The sequence below is a fragment of the Sciurus vulgaris genome, assembly GCF_902686455.1.
Source record: "Sciurus vulgaris genome assembly, chromosome: 4".
NCBI lineage: Eukaryota > Metazoa > Chordata > Mammalia > Rodentia > Sciuridae > Sciurus > Sciurus vulgaris.
Window position 1 is genome coordinate 59,334,982 of NC_136464.1, and position 21,020 is coordinate 59,356,001.

General features: G+C 37.1%; 1 protein-coding gene and 1 long non-coding RNA gene across 4 annotated transcripts in view; both read left to right on the plus strand.

The window, feature by feature from the left end:
* CTNNA3 (catenin alpha 3) overlaps nucleotides 1-21,020 on the plus strand; it is a 1,874,587-nt gene that overhangs the window by 184,657 nt on the left and 1,668,910 nt on the right. The gene's annotated exons all lie outside the window — the stretch shown is intronic.
* Nucleotides 742-7,295, plus strand: LOC306658660. Its single transcript, XR_013763118.1, has 2 exons — nucleotides 742-1,543; nucleotides 7,083-7,295. It is a non-coding gene; the product is annotated as an uncharacterized lncRNA (long non-coding RNA).

Sequence of the window (21,020 nt, forward strand, 5' to 3'; positions counted from 1 at the left end):
CTATGAATTCTCTGGGAACTCATATATCCAAGGTCACCTCTGGCTCCAAACTTTTGCTTTTACTGAAGTCATGCTTTCATTTATGGGTTGTCTTTCTATTCCTGTTCTGCATTATATTCATCTAGAATTGGATCCCCCTACCATCTCTCTGAATAATGATTGTCTATGAGTACAGCAAACCTTATAGGAACTTGGGAAGATGGAAGCGAGGTGTTTCTGTTTTGTAACAATATATCATAAGTTCCATATATGTATAATATGTCAAAATACACTTTCATGTATAAAAAGAACAATATCCCGCCCCCTCCAATATATCATAAGTGGCTTCAATTTGGATGTTAGAAATTTTAAAGTACTTTAGCAATGTTTATCTCTTTGCTCTTCCACCTTTTTTCTCCCCACTTCTTCTCTTTCACACCCCTAAACTCCTGTTCATTTGAATGTGGTAAAGAGTTGCTATCTCTCTACCACCAAACTTGACATCTGCTAATTTGTGATCTCAGGATATCACTGTCCACTTCAGGTTATGCCTTATGGCATTTTTCTCAGTATAGACAGTGTCCTTCTTAAGAAAAATTCTGTAGTTAACTATAAAACACACATGAACACACGTGTGCTTGTGCTCATAGACACACACACACACACACACACACACACACACACACACACACCCTAGCATATAATAATGTTTTATAGATTTTTTCTGTGTGTGTGTGTGTGTTTGTATGTGTATGTGCACATGTCTATGGCAGGGGGTGGCATCTGCTTTAAAGATAGGGATTTCTTCTTTTGGGCACACACACTTCTTTCTGAAAAAATGGATTACTTTCTTATTTCTTGCCTTTGTTTAGAATATAATGGAGAAAGACCTGTCTTTTCTCTCTTCCCATTTTATCTTTACTATTATAAGCACATTTCTGATCTTCTCCCCCTGATACTCTTATATAAGTCCCTGCTATATTTTTTGTGTCTGTTCTTTTTTGCACAGCATCCAAGAGTTTCTTACCTTTCACAAATTTTTCTTCAGTGGTCTTACTTCTTTCTTCTTGGAACTTTCTCTAAAAAACAGAATTTTTCATCACTATGGAAATATATTTCATTTTGAACATTGGGTGAATTAAATGCTATTCTCCTTTTGATTAATACTTTGTACCCATACATTCCTGATTTTTTTATGCTTTCTTATCTCTATTAAATCATTGTTTTTCCACTGAGACTACCCCACCAGAGATGAAATTATGATTCAGAATTTACAAGGACATAGATTAAGACATTCAACAAGAGCAAACATGGGTCACTGAGCAACTGTCAATGAAACATACACTGCAATCTGCCCAGAGTTAACATATAGTTAAATAATGAAGGATCCCTAACCTTGGTCCAATATTTAATAACATGTCATATATATGATTAACGTTTGCTACACAAATTGTTATAAAGCATTTGTAGACTGAACAATATTCTAAATATGATGAGTATTTATTGACAGAAACTTATACATTAGCCATCAGTGGTAGTTGAAGCTTTTTTTTTTTATTGAAAGGTAGGTACATGCAGACAGAACCAAGCTACAAGTCCCTGAATCAGGGCAGCGAGTTCCTGCCCGCAGGTTGCTTCAGGGACCAGCACAGGGCAGCCAAGGACTTCCCCAAGCAGCCTGCAGCATGGCCCCCTCCGGCAGGAAGCACCATACAAGGCTAGCTTCTCGGAGCAGGCCCCCCAGTGAGAGCCTTTCCACACAGAGCCAGCTCCAAGTCCTGGAACCAGTAGTGGGCTAGGGGCAGCTTTCCTTGGACGCACTGCATTATCAAGTTACTCCAAGACTTCAAGCTACTGAGGGCAGGAAGGTGATACACTGGAAATCTACAGGGACACTATAAGCCAATATAATAATTCTGTAATATCACAAAATCCCACTGACATCTGACCAATATGAGAAAACAAGGGAAGAAAATGTCCCACACAAACCTAGATACTATATCAATAAAACCCAATGACAGCACAGCAGAAGAAATGTCAGAAAGGGAGTTCAGAATGTACATAATTAAAACAATCAGGGAAGCAAACGAGAAGATGAAAGAGCAATGCAGGCATTGAAGGAGGAGATGAAAGCAAATGCAGGCATTAAATGATCACACAAATCAACAGTTAAAAGAGCAAATACGGGAAGCGAGAGATCATTTCAATAAAGAGTTAGAGATATTGAAAAAAAAAACCAAACAGAAATCCTTGAAATGAAGGAAACAATAAACCAAGTTAAAAACTCCATAGAAAGCATAAACAATAGGATAGAACACCTGGAAGACAGAACCTCAGATATTGAAGACAAACTATTTAATCTTGAAAACAAAGTTGACAAAACAGACAAGATGGTAAGAAATCATGAACAGAATCTACAAGAATTATGGAATATCATGAAAAGGCCAAATTTAAGAATTACTGGGATTGAGGAAGGCTTAGAGAAACAAACCAAAGGAATGAACAATCTATTCAATGAAATAATATCAGAAAATTTCCCACATCTGATGCATGAAATGGAAAAACAAATACAACAGGCTTATAGGACTCCAAATATACAAAATTACAACAGACCCACACCAACGCACATTATTATGAAAATACCTAACATACAAAATACAGACAGAATTTTAAAGGCCTCGAGAGAAAAGAATCAAATGACATTCAGGGGGAAACCAATACAGATATCAGCAGATTTTTCAATCCAGACCCTAAAACCTAGAAGGGCCTGGAACAACATATACCAAGCCCAGAAAGAAAACGGATGCCAACCAAGAATCTTATACCCAGCAAAACTTACTTTCAGATTCGACAATGAAATAAGATCCTTCCATGATAAACAAAAGCTAAAGGAATTTACAAAAAGAAAGCTAGCATTGCAGAACATTCTAAGGAAAATATTCAACGAGGAAGAGATGAAAAACAACGATGCAAATCAGCAACGGGAGGAACTAGCCTAAAGGAATAGCCAAATAAAGGAGAAACCAAATCATGTCAAAAAACAAAAATGAGTCAAATGACTGGGAATACAAATCATATCACAATAATAACCCTGAATGTTAATGGCCTGAACTCATCAATCAAAAGACATAGACTGGCAGAATGCATTAAAAAGAAAAATCCAACAATATGCTGCCTATAAGAGACTCATCTCATAGAAAGAGATACCCATAGACTAAAAGAGAAATGATGGGAAAAAACATACCATGCACACGGACACAGCAAAAAGCTGGTGTATCCATCCTCATTTCAGATAATGTGGACTTCAAGCCAAAACTAGTCAGAAGGGATAAAGAAGGACATTACATACTGCTTAAGGGAAGCATAAATCAGCAAGACATAACAATCATAAATATCTATGCCCCGAACATTGGCTCATCCATACATGTCAAACAAATCCTTCTTAATTCCAGAAATCAAATAGACCACAACACAATAATACTAGGCAATTTTAACACACCTCTCTCACCACTGGATAGATCGTCCAAACAAAAATTGAATAAAGAAACCATAGATCTCAATAACACAATCAACAATTTAGACTTAACCAACTTATATAAAATATACCATCTAACAAAGAATGAATACACTTTCTTCTCAGCAGCACATGAATCCTTCTCTAAAATAGACCATGTCTTATGCCACAAAGCTACTGTTAGCAAATAGAAGAAGACAGAAATACTACCTTGTACTCTATCAGATCATAATGGATTGAAATTAGAAATAAATGACAGAATAAAAAACAGAAACTTCTCCAATACCTGGAGATTAAATAATACACTATTATATGATGAATGGATAACAGAAGACATCAGGAGGGAAATAAAAAAATTCTTAAAAGTAAATGAGAACAAAGACACATCATATCAAAATCTCTGGGACACTATGAAAGCAGTACTTAGAGGAAGATTTATTTCATGGGGTGCATTCAACAAAAGAAGTAGAAATCAACAGATAAATGACTTAACACTACAGCTCAAAGCCCTAGAAAAAGAAGAGCAGGCCAACACTAAAAGTAGTAGAAGACAGGAAATAGTTAAAATCAGGGCCGAAATCAACAAAATTGAAACAAAAGAAACAATCGGAAAAATTAACAAAATAAATAGTTGGTTCTTTGAAAAAATAAACAAAATTGATAAACCCTTAGCCACACTAACAAAGAGAAAGAGGGAGAAAACTCAAATTACTAAAATTTGGAATGAACAAGGAAATATCACAACAGACACGAGTAAAATACAAAATATAATTAGAAGCTATGTTGAAAATCTATACTCCAACAAAACAGAAAACCTCGAAGACATCAACAAGTTTCTAGAGACATATGAATTACCTAAACTGAATGAGGAGGACATACACAACTTAAATAAATCAATTTCAAGCAGTGAAATAGAAGAAGTCATCAAAAGCCTACCAACAAAGAAAAGTCCGGGACCAGATGGGTTCTCAGTCAATTCTACAAAACCTTTAAAGAAGAGCTCATTCCAATACTTCTCAAAGGATTCCACAAAATAGAAGAGGAGGGAACCCTTCCAAACTCATTCTATGAAGCCAATATCACCCTGATACCTAAACCAGACAGAACACATCAAGGAAAGAAAATTTCAGACCAATATCCTTAATGAACATCGATGCAAAAATTCTGAACAAAATTTTAGCAAATCACATACAAAAATATATTAAAAAGATAGTGCACCACAATCAAGTGGGTTTTATCCCAGGGATGCAAGGTTGGTTCAACATCCAGAAATCAATAAATGTCATTCACCATATCAACAGAATTAAAGTTAAGAATCACATGATTATTTCAATAGATGCAGAAAAGGCATTCGATAAAATACAGCATCCCTTCATGCTCAAAACACTAGAGAAAATTGGGGTAGTGGGAACATTCCTTAACATTGTAAAGGCCATCTATGCTAAGCCAATGGCCAATATCATTCTAAATGGTGAAAAACTGAAAGCATTCCCCCTAAAAACTGGAACAAGGCAAGGATGCCCTCTTTCACCACTTCTATTCAATATCGTCCTTGAAACTGTAGCCAGAGCAATTAGGCAAACCAAAGAAATTAAAGGGATATGAATTGGAAAAAAGGAACTCAATCTATCCCTGTTCGCTGATGACATGATTATATATTTAGAGGAACCTGGAAATTCCACCAGAAAACTCTTAGAACTCATAAGTGAATTCAGTAAAGTAGCAGGTTACAAGATCAATGCTCATAAATCCAATGCATTTTTATACATAAGTGATGAATCTTCAGAAAGAGAAATTAGGAAAACTACCCCATTCACAATAGCCTCGAAAAAAAATAAAATACTTTGGAATCAATCTCACAAAAGACATGAAAGATCTCTACAATGAGACGTACAGAACACTAAAGAATGAAATTAAAGAAAACCTTAGAAGATGGAATGATCTCCCATGTTCTTGGATAGGCAGAATTAATATTGTCAAAATGGCCATACCTAAAGTGCTATACAGATTCAATGCAATTCCCATTAAAATCCCAATGACGTACCTTACAGAAATAGAGCAAGCAATTATGAAATTCATCTGGAAGAATAAGAAACCCAGAATAGGTAAAGCAATCCTCAGTAGAAAGAGCAAAGCAGGGGGTATTCAATACCAGATCTTCAACTCTATTACAAAGCAATAGTAACAAAAAAGGCATGGTACTGGTACCAAAATAGACAGGTAGATCAATGGTACAGAATAGAGGACATGGACACAAACCCAAATAAATACAATTTTCTCATACTAGACAAAGGTGCCAAAAATATGCAATGGAGAAAAGATAGCCTCTTCAACAAATGGTGCTGGGAAAACTGGAAATCCATATGCAACAGAATGAAACTAAATCCCTATCTCTCACCCTGCACAAAACTCAACTCAAAATGGATCAAGGACCTTGGAATCAGACCACAGAACCCTGTATCTTATAGAAGAAAAAGTAGGTCCAAACCTTCAACTTGTTGGCTTAGGAGCAGACTTCCTTAACAGGACTCCCATAGCACAAGAAATAAAAGCAAGAATCAACAACTGGGATAGATTCAAACTAAAAAGCTTTCTCTCAGCAAAGGAAACAATCAGTAATGTGAAGAGAGAGCCTACAGAGTGGGAGAATATCTTTGCCAATCATACTTCAGATAGAGCGCTAATATCCCGAATCTATAAAGAACTCAAAAAACTCTACACCAAGAATACAAATAATCCAATCAACAAATGGGCTAAGGAAATGAACAGACACTTCACAGAAGAAGATGTACAAGCAATCAACAGATATATGAAAAAATGTTCAACATCTCTAGTAATAAGAGAAATGCAAATCAAAACTACCCCAAGATTTCATCTCACCCCAATTAGAATGACGATTATCAAGAACACAAGCAACAATATGTGTTGGCGAGGATGTGGGGAGAAATGTACACTCATACATTGCTGGTGGGGTTGCAAACTAGTGCAGCCACTCTGGAAAGCAGTATGGAGATTCCTCAGAAAGCTTGGAATGGAACCACCTTTTGACCCAGCTATCCCACTCCTTGGCCTATACCCAAAGGACTTAAAATCAGCATACTACAGAGATACAGCCACATCAATGTTCATAGCTGCTCAATTCACCATAGCCAGATTGTGGAACCAACCTAGATGCCCTTCAGTTGATGAATGGATAAAGAAACTGTGGCATATATATACAATGGAATATTACTCTGCCACGAAGAATGATAAAATTATGGCATTTTCAGGCAAATGGATGAAATTGGAGAACATCATGCTAAGTGAGATAAGCCAATCTTAGAAAACTAAAGGATGAATGATCTCGCTGATAAGCGGATGAGGACATATAAGGTGGGGTATGAGGGGTTAGCGTTAGGGTTAGGGTTAGGTTTAGAGTTAGGGATAAGGAGGGTGGTAATAATGGAGAAAGGAAGGACTGTATAGAGGGAAAAGAGGGGTGGGAGGGGTGGGGGAAGGGAAAAATAAGAGAATGAATCAAACAATATTTCCGTATAAATTTATGATTTTTAATTAAAATAAATAAAAAACAAACAAACAAACAAGAAAGGTAGGTACATGCAAACAAAAATGCATTCTAAAGCTTTTTATTGTCAAAATCCTCAACAGTTTATACTGGGAGAAATTACTGTTCTGGTAAGAGCTGTTAGAAGCCATGCATATTTTGCATAAGATCTTAGGCAAAATACATAAAGCTACATTAAGATTTAAAGAAAAATAAGGTTAGGACTGGCATTTCAGATATTATAGGAGAAATGAGAAATAGAGACAAAGAGGGAAAACTTGCTGAATTTGTTTTAAATTTCTTATTGAATACTTTAGGGAATAATAAAATTTATTTTTAAACAAATTTTTAATCAAGTAATGTATATATTTATGGTGTAAAACATGATGTTTTGTCATATACTGTGAAATGAATACCTCAAGCTATTTAACATATGTAGCACCTCATATACTTATCATGAAGCTCTAGTGTGTTTCTGGAGAAAGAATTTATATGAATTGCATTTTTATTATTTACATTCTGATAAATGAAAACTTTTTCTGCACAACAACAAAAAACTAATTTGAGATTTCACCTCACTTCAGTTAGAATGACAATCATTTGGAATACAAACAATAACCAATGCTGGTGAGGAGGTCGGGAAAATGAAGCACTTATACATTGTTGGTGGGATTGCAAATTAGTATGGCCACTATGGAAATCAGTATGGAGACTCCTCAAAAGATTAGAAATGGAACCATAGTATGACCCCACTATACCACTCCTTGGTATTTATCCAAAAGAACTAAAGTCAGTATATATTATAGAAATACATACATACCCTTGTTTATATCAGCACAGTTCACAATGGCTAAGTTATAGAACTAGACTAGGTGCTCATCAATGAAAGAGCTGGTAAAGAAAATGTGGTAATTGTACACAATAGAACTTTACTCAGCCATTAATAAGAGTGGAATTATGTCATTTTCAGGAAAATGAATGGAACTTGAGAACAAATATGTGAAATAAGTGAAATAAGTCAAACTTGGAAAGTCAAAGGCTATATGTTTTCTTTCATATGTGGAAGCTAGAGAGGAAAAGGGAAAACAACAAAAACAAAAACAAAAACAGGGACTTCATGAAATAGGAGACTAGTAGAGTAGAAGATGGGGATCTGGGGAGGGCAGAGGAGAGGGAAAGAGGAGGTCTTGGGGAATGAAATTGACCAAATTATGTTTGTGCATATATGAATATATCACAATGAAACCCACTGTTTTATGTAATTATAATGTACCAATTTAAAAATTAAAAGAAAGACCAGTGTGCTTAAACTAAAATATTTGAACTAATATTATGAAAGCTAAGGGGGAATCATAAAAGAATTATTTTTTCCAGTACTGGGGATTGAACCCAGGAACACTCTACCACTGAGCCAAATTTTTAGCACTATTTATTTATTTATTTTTATTGTAAACAAATGGGATACATGTTGTTTCTCTGTTTGTATATGGCGCAAAGGCATACCATTTGTGCAATCATAAATTTACATAGGGTAAGGTTGTTTGATTCATTCTGTTATTTTTTTCTCTTCCCCCCACCCCTCCCACCCCTCTTTTCCCTCTATATACAGTCCTTCCTTTCTCCATTCTTGCCCCCCTCCCTAACCCTAACTCTAACCCTAACACTGACCCCTCCCTCCCCCCATTATGTGTCATCATCCTCTTATTAGCGATATCATTAATCCTTTGGTTTTTTGAGATTGGCTTATCTCACTTAGCATGACATTCTCCAATTTCATCCATTTGCCTGCAAATGCCATAATTTTATCATTCTTTATGGCTGAGTAATATTCCATTATATATATGTATCTGAAATGAGGAAGGATACTCCAGCTTTTTTGCTGAGTCCATCTGCGTGTTATGTTTTTCCCCATCCTTTCACCTTTAGTCTATGGGTATCTTTTTCTATGAGGTGAGTCTCTTGCAGGCAACATATTGTTGGATCTTTCTTTTTAATCCAATCTGGCAGTCTATGTCTTTTGATTGATGAATTCAGGCCATTAACATTCAGGGTTATTATAGAGAAATGATTTGGTTTCCTGGTCATTTGGTTCATTTTTAAAATTTTGTTTATTTATTTATTTGACACGACTTGTTTCCTCCTTTATTTGACAATTCCTTAGGATAATTCCTCCCTTTGCTGATTTGCTTCTTTGTTTTTCATCTCTTCCTCATGGAATATTTTGCTTGAGAATGTTCTGTAATGCTGGCTTTCTTTTTGTAAATTCTTTTAGCTTTTGTTTATCATGGAAGGATTTTATTTCATCGTCAAATTTGAAGGTAAGTTTTGCTGGGTATAAGATTCTTGGTTGGCATCCATTTTCTTTCAGGGCTTGAAAAATGTTGTTCCAGGCCCTTCTAGCTTTTAGGGTCTGGATTGAAAAATCTGCTGATATGCGTATTGGTTTCCCCGTGAACTGTAATTTGGATTCTTTTCTCTCACAGCCTTTAAATTCTGTCTTTATTTTGTATGTTAGGTATTTTCATTATAATGTGCCTTGGTGTGGGTCTGTTGTAATTTTGTGTATTTGGAGTCCTATAAGCCTCTTGTACTTGATTTTCCATTTCATTCTTCAGATTTGGGAAATTTTCTGATATTATTTCATTGAATAGATTGTTCATTCCTTTGGTTTGTTTCTCTAAGCCTTCCTCAATCCCAATAATTCTTAAATTTGGCCTTTTTATGATATCCCATAGTTCTTGGAGATTCTGTTCATGATTTCTTACCATCTTCTCTGTTTGTTCAACTTTGTTTTCAAGGTTAAATATTTTGTCTTCAATGTCTGAGGTTCTGTCTTCCAGGTGTTCTGTCCTATTGGTTATGCTTTCTATGGAGTTCTTAATTTGGTTTATTGTTTCCTTCATTTCAAGGATTTCTGTTTGTTTTGTTTTTCAATATCTCTAACTCTTCATTGAAATGATCTTTTGCTTCCTGTATTTGCTCTTTTAACTGTCAATTGGTGTGATCATTCAATGCCTGCATTTGCTCTTTCATCTCATTGTTTGCTTCCCTGATCATTTTAATTATGTACATTCTGAACTCCCTCTTTCATTTCTTCTGCCATGTTGTCATTGGATTTTATTGATGTAACATCTAGATTTGTTTGGGGCATTTTCTTCCCTTGTTTTCTCATATTGTTCAGGTATCAGTGGACTGCTGAGATATTGCAGATTTCCTCTATTGACTTATAATGTCCCTGACGATTTCTAGTATATCCCCTCTTAGCCTTCAGTAGGCTGAAGTCTTGGAGGAAGTTGATAGTGTGGTGCTCCACAAGGAAGTTGCCTCTCTAGGGGTGGTGGCCTTCAGGTGGGGTATATTCCCTGCTAGTGGGCAGAGCTGCCTCCACTTGTTGACCAATGGTCATCCAAAGGGAAACTAGGCTGCGTGCTGAGGGAAGGCCTGTTTGGGCCTGTGTCTCTGGTTTTACCGTCCTGTGGAAAAACCTTACCCGGCAGGGAAGACTCACCCAGTGGGGAGGTCTCGCTGGTCAGTTCCCCTCCTAGAGGTTCCCCTCAATCTCCAACTACCGCCTGGGCTGCGCTGCCTTCCTCTGCAACGTTCCCAGGGGTCGGGACCTACCTCCTGGGCCTGGGAGCCTCACCCTTTGCAGACAAGTGTCCTTAGGCTGCCTCTCCTCAGAGAATCTGCCCGCAGTCCTGGAACCTTTGCTCCGCCCCTAAGCGTGTCTCTGTGCAGCTCTTCCACCAAGAAGCCTCCTAGGTCCTGGGACCCTACTCTGCACCTAATCACCTGGCTATGCGGCCCCTTCTCTGAGCAGCCATCTGGAGCCCCGTACTGTTGTTTCAAGTCCCAGCGACCTGCCACACGCCTCTTCCTCCGGACAGCTGCCCGGTGTTCCGGTGCTGTCACCAGGAGTCCAAGCAACTCACTGTGTGCCTCCTCCTCCCGCCAACTGCTCATAGCCCTGGGCAGTCACTCCGAGTCCAAGTGACCCGCCCTGTTCCTCCTCCTCCTCCGGGTAGCTCCCCGGGTGTTCAGGAGCGGTCACTCTGAGTCGCTCTGAGTCCAAGCGACCTGCTGCACGCCTCCTCCGGGCAGCTGCCGAGAGCTCTGGTGTGGCCACTCCGAGACCAAGCGACCCACCGTGCTCCTCCTCCAGGCAGCCCCCATGTGTTCAGGAGCGGTCGGTTTGAGTCCAAACAACTCACCACTCGTCTCCTCCTCTGAGCAGCCACCTGGAGCTCTGATGCAGTCACTGCGAGTCCAAGCGACCCGCAGCACTCCTCCTCCTCCTCCGGGCAAGCCCCCAGTGTTCAGAAGCGGTCTCTCTGAGTCCAAATAGCTCACCGCGCAGCTCCTCCTCTGGCAACCGCCTGTAGCTCTGGTGCAGTTGCTCTGAGTCCAAGTGACCCGCCGCGCTCCTCCTCATCTTTAGGGCAGGCCTTGGTGTTCAGGGGTGGTTGCTCTGAGTCCAAACAGCTTGCCGTGTAGCTCCTTCTCTGGGCAGCCACTCAGAGCCCCAGTGGTTGCTCTGAGTCCAAGCACTGTTCTGAGCGGCCTCCTCTATGATGCTCCCAGTTGTCCGAGTTCACTGCTCCAGTGGGGGGAGGGGTGTCTTGTTGGGCAACTCTACTTCAGAAAGTTCCCTGTGTTCCGGGACTACCGCCCCATCTGGGATGCCTCCCCAACGGGAGAGACTCACCCGGCTGCTTTCAGTTGGTCCCAAGTCTCTCAATATCTCCTCTTTTGAATCCTGAGTCCTGGAGCAACATGAAATGCAGCCACCCTCTAGTCCGCCATCTTGAAAACTGGACTTTTTATTTTTTAGATGGGGTCTTGCTAAGTTACTGAGGGTACCCTTGAACTTGTGATCCTCCTGCCTCAATCTCCCAAGTTTCTAGGATTATAGGTGTGTGACACTGCACCCAGATATTAAAGAATTTTAAATGGGAAAATGATATAAACAGATTTCCATTTTAGGACTGTTACTAAGGCAAAGGCCAGTGATGTGGCTGACACAGCCATCTGGTTATGAAATAATGGAGTGAAGTACAGAATGATTTAGAGAAAGGAAGGAGGTATAGTCTGCAAATTGGAAAGTGATAAGAATCCTGTCAGAGGGAGAGAGGAAGCATCAAGAAGATTTCTAGGATTCTGATTGGTCATTGAGATGTTGATTTGGTGTTTAAATAGAAGAGAAACAATTTATGGGTTTTAGACATTGAATTTAAGCCTCTTATGAGAGATAGTAGATCCTGAATGATAAGCTTGGAGCTCAGGAGAGCAATTAAGATAGAAGATAGACACAGAAAGCCTGCCTCAAGATATGCACATTAGGAGAAGCACCAAGTTTGTATGAAGTTACATGGGAAGGTTTATAGTACAAACACATCTTTGTGGCCTTAGCATTTAGTGGGAAGCTACTGAATGAAGACTCAAGAATTTATGTTCCAGTTTGCCTCAAAAGAAGTGAATGCCTATTTACTCCATCTTATGATACTTGTACTTTCTCATTAATAAAATGCTTATGAGAAAACCTTTAAAACAGCTTTATTGAGATATGATTTCCATATCATAAAATTAACTTAATTTTAATTAAATTTATTTTAAATGTACAATTCAATGATTTTGAGTATGTCTACTGAGTTGTACATCATAACCATAATCCAATTTTCATCATTCTCTCCTGATGGACGTTGTTCCAATTTGCTGTCCCTTCTGGTTCCTATACTCTTCAGATTTGATAATAGGAAAAACATTATGAAATCATTTTTAATTGTTAAATTCTAAATGTATCTTTCTATTTCTCACAGGTGTCTAGCTTAGTAGCCTTCATAGAGATGATGCTCAATGAACTATTATTTTTTTAAAAAATATTTTTAGTTGTAGATGGGAACAATACCTTGATTTTATTTATATTTTTAATGTGGTGCTGAGGATGGAACCCAGTGCCTCACACATGCTAGACAAGTGCTCTACCACTGAACCACAACCCCAGCCCTTAATAAAAAATTACTGAGTGACCATTTTTCCGTCTTCATTCATTCCTGAAAGATCTCATGAATTTAATATCAGTGTCCTCTTAAAATTTTATGGAACTTTAAAGTTTATAAAATAGTAAGCCATAAAACTAGATTGTAAATTCTAATTCTTTTGTTTTCCTCTCTTTCATACATGTCTAGTATGTTGCCCACTGGTAAATATTCTTCAACTGATTTCACAATGTAAAATAGATAGGTGAAGACAAATTGTTCCATGTTATGGATAACATAATCAAGCTTTGGAGTGGTAGTGGCTTATTTAGTTATACAGCTATTTAATGGCATGGTACATAGAACTATTTCTAATTTTGTTGTTTTTAACATTTGTAACCTTTCCTTCCAGGAAATACCCATTTGAGATATGATTGTGTTTTAATTTTCTTGGTCAGATGTAAGCTTTTTTTAATTTGTTCTAATTAGTCATACACGACAGCAAAATGTATTTTGACACATTGTACACAAATGGAGCACAACCTCTCACTTCTCTGGCTGTACAGGATGCAGAATCACACCTATTGTGCAATCATACATGTACATAGGGTAATAATATGACTCATTTCATTATCCTTCCCACTCCCACACCCCCTCCCTTCCCCCACTCCCCTCTGCCCAGTCCAAAGTTCCTCCATTCTTCCCTAGCTCCTCCCTGCAATTATGGATCAATGTTTCATATCAGAGAAAACATTCAGCCTTTGTTTTTGGGGGATTATATGGTTTACATTGCTTAGCACGATATTCTCCAGCTTCATTCATTTATCAGCAAATGCTATAATTTCATTCTTCTTTATGGCTGAGTAATATTCATTGTGTATATATACCACAGTTTCTTTTTCCATTCATCTATTGAAGGGCATCTAGGTTGGTTCCATAGTTTAACTATTGTGAATTGAGCAACTATAGACATTGATGTGGCTGTATCACTGTACTATGCTGATTTTAAGTCCTTTGGGTATAGACTGAGGAGTGGGATAGCTGGGTCAAATTTTGGTTCCATTCCAAGTTTTCTGCGGATTCTCCACACTGCTTTCCAGAGTGGCTGCACCAATTTTCAATTCCACCAGCAATGTATGAGTGTTTCTTTTTCCCCATATCTGCGCCAACATTTATTATTGTTTGTGTTCTTAATAATAGCCATTCTAATTGTAGTAAGATGAAATCTTAGAGTTGTTTTAATTTGCATTTCTTTAATTACTAGAGACATTGAACACTTTTTTGTATATTTATTAATCGTCTGTAGGTCTTCTTCTGTAAAGTGTCTGTCCAGTTCCTTGGCCCATTTATTGTTTGGGTTCTTTGTATTTTTGGTGTAAAGTTCTGTAAGTTCTTTATAAATTTTGGAGATCAGTGCCCTATCTGAAGTGTGCATGGAAAAGATTTTCTCCCACTCTATGGGCTCTCTTTTCACATTATTGAGTATGAGAAAAAGTTTTTTAGTTTGAGTCCATCCCATTTATTGATTCTTGCTTTGATTTCTTGTGCTTTTTCTTGTTAAAGAAGTCTGGTCCTAAGCCAAATTGATGAAGATTCGGGCCTACTGTGTCTTCTATATGGTGCAGGATTTTCTGAGGAATCGCCATACTGCTTTCCCCACATCCTTGCCAACACTTATTTTTGCTTATATTCTTGATAATTGCCATTCTAATTGGAGCAAAATGGAATCTCAGAGTAGTTTTGATATGCATTTCTCTAATTGCTAGAGACGGTGAACATTTTTTCATATATTTGTTGATTGACTATCTGCTCAGTGCCTGACCATTGAATGGGTTATTTGTTTGTTTGTTTTGGTGTTAAGTTTTTTGAGTTCTTTATAAATTCTGGAGATTAGTGCTCTATTTGAGATGTGAGATGTAAACTTCTTAATAAGTGGTATAATTATCTTGTAAATTCATTTGAAAATATGTAGAAAAGTCAATGGATTAAGTTCAGAAAAATTAAATATTTTTCTGTAATACTTCATTTTCGATTACTCCTTGGTTGCCATATTTGAATAAGTAAGTCAGATTAGCTGTTTCTTATGCTGAAACATTTTCTTTTTACTTTAAACATTAATATTTATAGAGCATTAATACAGTATCCTTTTGACTATTCCCTCAATGCTTTAATCTCCAGAATCCTTTGGTATTATTTCAAACTGGCATTTTAGGGACACTAAAGATCACATGTGCTGATCTAGTACTTTTAATCAGGCACTTAACTGAATACTCATTTGAAATGGTAACACTGAATCTAGAATTTCTTTTTATGCTACAAGTAGTACCTGGCACCTTGTATAAATACATAAAATATTAAACATGGAAAAATGACAACTACAGAGCTGGCTCTTGTTTGGAAGCAGTGCTTGATATTTTTTCATTAGGGGAATTAGTAGGCTGCTGGGGCTGTGGAGTTGTTTGAATCAATTGATCCATCTACAAAAAGAAGTCAGGACATTGGCAGTGAAGGCTTGGGACACTTCACTTGCCAGAACCCTGGCTGCAGTTTTCCTGCTGTTTCAACTGATTTCTTCTTGACTTCCTTCTCAGATTAGTTCATGAATCTATAAAATTTTCATGAACTGATTGGCTGTGGTTTGTAGAGATAATTGGCTTAGATTTAGTTAAATATGTATTGTTAGGAAAAATTAACAAATGTATTTGGGAAGAGGAATGTTGAGTCTGGTAGACGTTTCCCTGTTACTTTTTTAAAAATCTTCTCTTTATTTATACAATGGATTTTCAGTTATTTTAATGGGACATAAGCAATAACTGCCTCTGTTGTTTTATTTGATGGATACATAATGTTTCTGAACAGGAAGAACTTGATGAGAAAACACTCTGGGAGTGTTTATAATGCTTGCTTTTACTGTGGGTGTTGGGCTTAGGGATATTGTTTTCATCTTTTCATTCTTGTCTGTCCTGTGATATATAAGAAGATAGTCAAATAGGACAGAATTGGGTTTGTTTCTCCATTCAGATACCTTTTTAACATTCAGTTTCAACAATTTTGGAATATACCTAGGTTGGCTTTTGGTTTAAGTTGATTCACTGGGCTTTTTTAAAAAGTTTGACTTTGGTTTATAATAAATTAAAAAATTAACATAGGATAAATTCAAAGGCAAACAAATTACTTTTTAGCTCTTGGCTCAGTTTTAAATTCCCCACTCAAAATTGAGCAGTTTAAGTTCCAGGAATATTAAAATCTCTTCAATTAATCATACTTCCTTTCCCAACTTATCTCCAACTGGGAGAGCATTTATTTTGAGAAATAATCAATATAATGAATTTGGAATATACTGAACTAATGTAGAAAATCTCAGAGATCAGTTTCAATCACCAAGCACAGTGGACTGTTGGAAAAAAAAATCCTCAAACCAAGTCAGTATCAAATTTCTACAGTCTAGGACTCAGCTTAACCAGCCTTATTTTTTCCCCCTACATTTTAAAATTGATGCATTACAGTTGTACATATGGGGGCTTTGTTGTTACATATTAATATATGCATGCAATATAACAATTTAATTTGGTCAATGTACTCCCCAGCACTCCCTTCTCCTTCCCCACTTGCCACTCATTCCCCACTGCGATCCTTTGTCTCTACTAATTTCCCTTTCTTTTTTATGTGACCACCTCCACCTTTCTTTTCCTTTTTCCTCTCCAGCTTCCACATATGAAAGAAAACATACAACCCTTGTCTTTCTGAGTTTGGTTTATTTTGCTTAACATAATGATCTCAAGTTCCATTCATTTTTCTACAAATGCCATGATTTAATTTTTCTTTATGACTGAATAAAACTCCATTGTGTATATATAATACATTTCTTTTATCCATATCTATTGATGGATACCTAGGCTGGGTCCATAGTTTGGCTATTGTGAATTGTGCTTCTATGAACATGAGTATGCATGTACTGCTATAGTATGATGTATTGCTAGTAGGGTAAACACAGAGGAGTGGTATAGCTGGGTCGTATGGTGGTTCAATTCCTAGTCTTTTGAGGAATTTCCATAGTGATTTCGAAAATGATTGTACTAATTTATCATCTTACCAACAGCGTAAAAGTATTCCTTTTTCTCCACATCCTTTCCAGCATTTATTATTTTTTGTATTCTTTGTGTCTGTGTGAATTTGAACAAGTTTCTTTTTTATTAAAGTTTTTAGTTACATATAACATTATGAATCATTTGTTCCTTTCCCTCTCCTCTACTGATATTTCTGTAATTTACCTATGGTTTTTCTTAAATTTGTGTACTGTTTGTAATTTTTTAAAAATTAGAGCATTATAATCACACAGAGTATTTGGGTTCATTTTGACAAAATGATACATTCCAGGAATTTGATAGCAATCCTCATTTTCCTCTCCCTTATCCCTTCCCTCCCTCTTTCTCTCTCCTTGATTGATCTTCTTTTTACTCATTATTTATTTTTGTTTGGTATCTCTGCATGTATATGTATATGGGTGAAATGACTTTTGGCACATCTGTATGTGTGTATGACATGCTATTGTTTAATTCAGTACATATTTCTATCCCTTTTCCTTCTTCCCTCTGTCCTGTCTTTCTATTTCCTCTAATCTACGGATCTACCGTATATCTGTACACTATCCAATCTCCTGCCCTGTCATTTTCTTTCCCTTATTTTGCGCTAGCTTCCACATATGAGAGAAGCATTCAGCTCTTAATTTTCTGAATCTGGTTTGTTTCACTTAACATGTTTTTTCTCCCTTTCCTTCCATTTGCTAGTAGCTGCCATTGTTTCATTCTTCTTTATGGCCAAGTAGAACGCCGTTGTCTATACATGTTACATTTTCTTGATCCATTCATCTGTCGATGGGTATCTGGGTTTATTACATAATTTGGCTATTGTTAATTGTGCTGCTATTAAATTGAAGTGGCTATCTTGCTGTAGCATGCTGATGTTGATTCCTTTGGATCGATATTGAGGAGTGGGATAGGTGAATCATGTGGTAGTTCCATTCCATGTTTTTTTTTTTTTTTTGAGAGAAGTAAAGCGAAGACTTTAATGAAGCTATCAAATATTTCTCAGACATGTACCCTTTCATTGTCAAGGTGGTCACTTGTCCCAAGGAGACAAATGACTTGTGTTCTCTGATTTTTTTTGACATAAATATTATCTTTTTAAAAAATTTATCTTTTAATTTTTTACAGACTGCATTTTGACTCATTGTACACAAATGGGGTACATCATTTCGTTTCTGTGGTTGTACATGATGTGATTCATACAATTCATGTGATCATTCATGTACCTAGGGTAATGATGTCTGTCTCATTCCATCATTTTTAATACCCCCTCCCTCTCATTTCCTTCTACATAATCTAAAGTTCCCCCATTATTCTCTCCCTGCCCCTCACCCCCCCATTGTATATCATTCTCCACTTATCAGGGAAAACATTCGGCCTTTGGTTCTTTTTTTGGAATTGGCTTATTTCACTTAGCATGATACTCTCCAATTCCATCCATTTATTTATAAATGCCATAATATTATTATTCTTTATGACTGAATAATATTCCATTGTGTATATATAGCACAGTTTCGTTATCCATTCATCTGTTGAAGGGCTTCTAGATTGGTTCCACAATCTAGCTATTGTGAACTGAGCTGCTATAAACATTGATGTGGCTGTGTTACTGTAGTTTGCTGATTTTAAGTCCTTTGGGTATAAACCGAGGAGTGGGATAACTGGGTCAAAATGTGGGTCCATTCCAAGTTTTCTAAGGACTCTCCACACTGCTTTCCATAGTGCTTATACTAATTTTCAGTCCTATCAGCAATGTATAAGTATACCGTTTCCCCCACATCTTCAATAGTATTTATTGTTACTTGTATTTGTGATAAGAGCCATTCTGAGAAGAAATATTAGTATAGTTTTATTTTCCCTTCCCCACCACCCCTCCCACCCCTCTTTTCCCTCTATACAGTCCTTCCTTCCTCCATTCTTACCACCCTCCTTATCCCTAACTCTAAACCTAACCTTAACACTAACGCTAACCCCTCATACCCCCCATCATATGTCCTCATCCGCTTATCAGCGAGATCATTCGTCCTTTAGTTTTTTGAGATTGGCTTATCTCACTTAGCATGATATTCTCAATTTCATCCATTTGCCTGCAAATGCCATAATTTTATCATTCTTCGTGGCAGAGTAATATTCCATTGTATATATATATGTCACAGTTTCTTTATCCATTCATCAACTGAAGGGCATCTAGGTTGGTTCCACAATCTGACTATGGTGAATTGAGCAGCTATGAACATTGATGTGGCTGTATCTCTGTAGTATGCTGATTTTAAGTCCTTTGGGTATAGGCCAAGGAGTGGGATAGCTGGGTCAAAAGGTGGTTCCATTCCAAGCTTTCTGAGGAATCTCCATACTGCTTTCCAGAGTGGCTGCACTAATTTGCAACCCCACCAGCAATGTATGAGTGTACCTTTTTCCCCACATCCTCGCCAACACCTATTGTTGCTTGTGTTCTTGATAATCACCATTCTAATTGGGGTGAGATAAAATCTTAGGGTAGTTTTGATTTGCATTTCTCTTATTACTAGAGATGTTGAACATTTTTTCATATATCTGTTGAATTCTTGTACATCTTCATCTGTTAAGTGTCTGTTCATTTCCTTAGCCCATTTGTTGATTGGGTTATTTGTATTCTTGGTGTAGAGTTTTTTGAGTTCTTTATCTATTCTGGAAATTAGCGCTCTATCTGAAGTATGATTGGCAAAGATATTCTCCCACTCTGTAGGCTCTCTCTTTGCATTGCTGATAGTTTCCTTTGCTGAGAGAAAGCTTTTTAGTTTGAATCTATCCCAGTTGTTGATTCTTGCTTTTACTTCTTGTGCTTTGGGAGTCCTGTTAAGGAACTCTGATCCTAAGCCAACAAGTTAAAGGTTTGGACCTACTTTTTCTTCTATAAGATGCAGGGTCTCTGGTCTGATTCTGAGGTCCTTGATCCATTTTGAGTTGAGTTTTGTGCATGGTGAGAGATAGGGGTTTAATTTCATTCTGTTGCATATGGTTTTCCAATTTTCCCAGCACCATTTGTTGAAGAGGCTATCTTTTCTCCATTGCATATTTTTGGCCCCTTTGTCTAGTATGAGAAAATTGTATGTATTTGGGTTTGTGTCTGTGTCCTCTATTCTGTACCATTGATCTACCTGTCGATTTGGTACCAATACCATGCCATTTTTGTTACTATTGCTTTGTAATAGAGTTGAAGATCTGGTATTGTGATACCCCCTGCTTCGCTCTTTCTACTGAGGACTGCTTTAGCTATTCTGTGTTTTTTATTCTTCCAGATGAATTTCATAATTGCTTGCTCTATTTCTGTAAGGTATATAATTGGGATTTTAATTGGAATTGCATTGAATCTGTACAACACTTTAGGTAGTATGGCCATTTTGACAATATTAATTCTTCATATCCAAGAACATGGGAGATCATTCCATCTTCTAAGGTTTTCTTTAATTTCATTCTTTAGTGTTCTGTAGTTCTCATTGTAGAGGTCTTTCACCTCTTTTGTGAGATTGATTCCCAAGTATTTTATTTTTTTCGAGGCTATTGTGAATGGGGTAGTTTTCCTAATTTCTCTTTCTGAAGATTCATCACTTATGTATAAAAGTGCATTGGATTTATGAGCATTGATCTTGTAACCTGCTACTTTACTGAATTCACTTATGAGTTCTAAAAGTTTTCTGGTGGAATTTCTGGGTTCCTCTAAATATATAATCATGTCATCAGTGAACAGGGATAGTTTGAGTTCTTCTTTTCTAATTCGTATCCCTTTAATTTCTTTGGTTTGTCTAATTGCTCTGGCTAGAGTCTCGAGGACGATGTTGAATAGAAGTGGTGAAAGAGGGCATCCCTGCCTTGTTCCAGTTTTTAGGGGGAATGCTTCCAGTTTTTCACCATTTAGAATGATATTGGCCATGGGCTTAGCATAG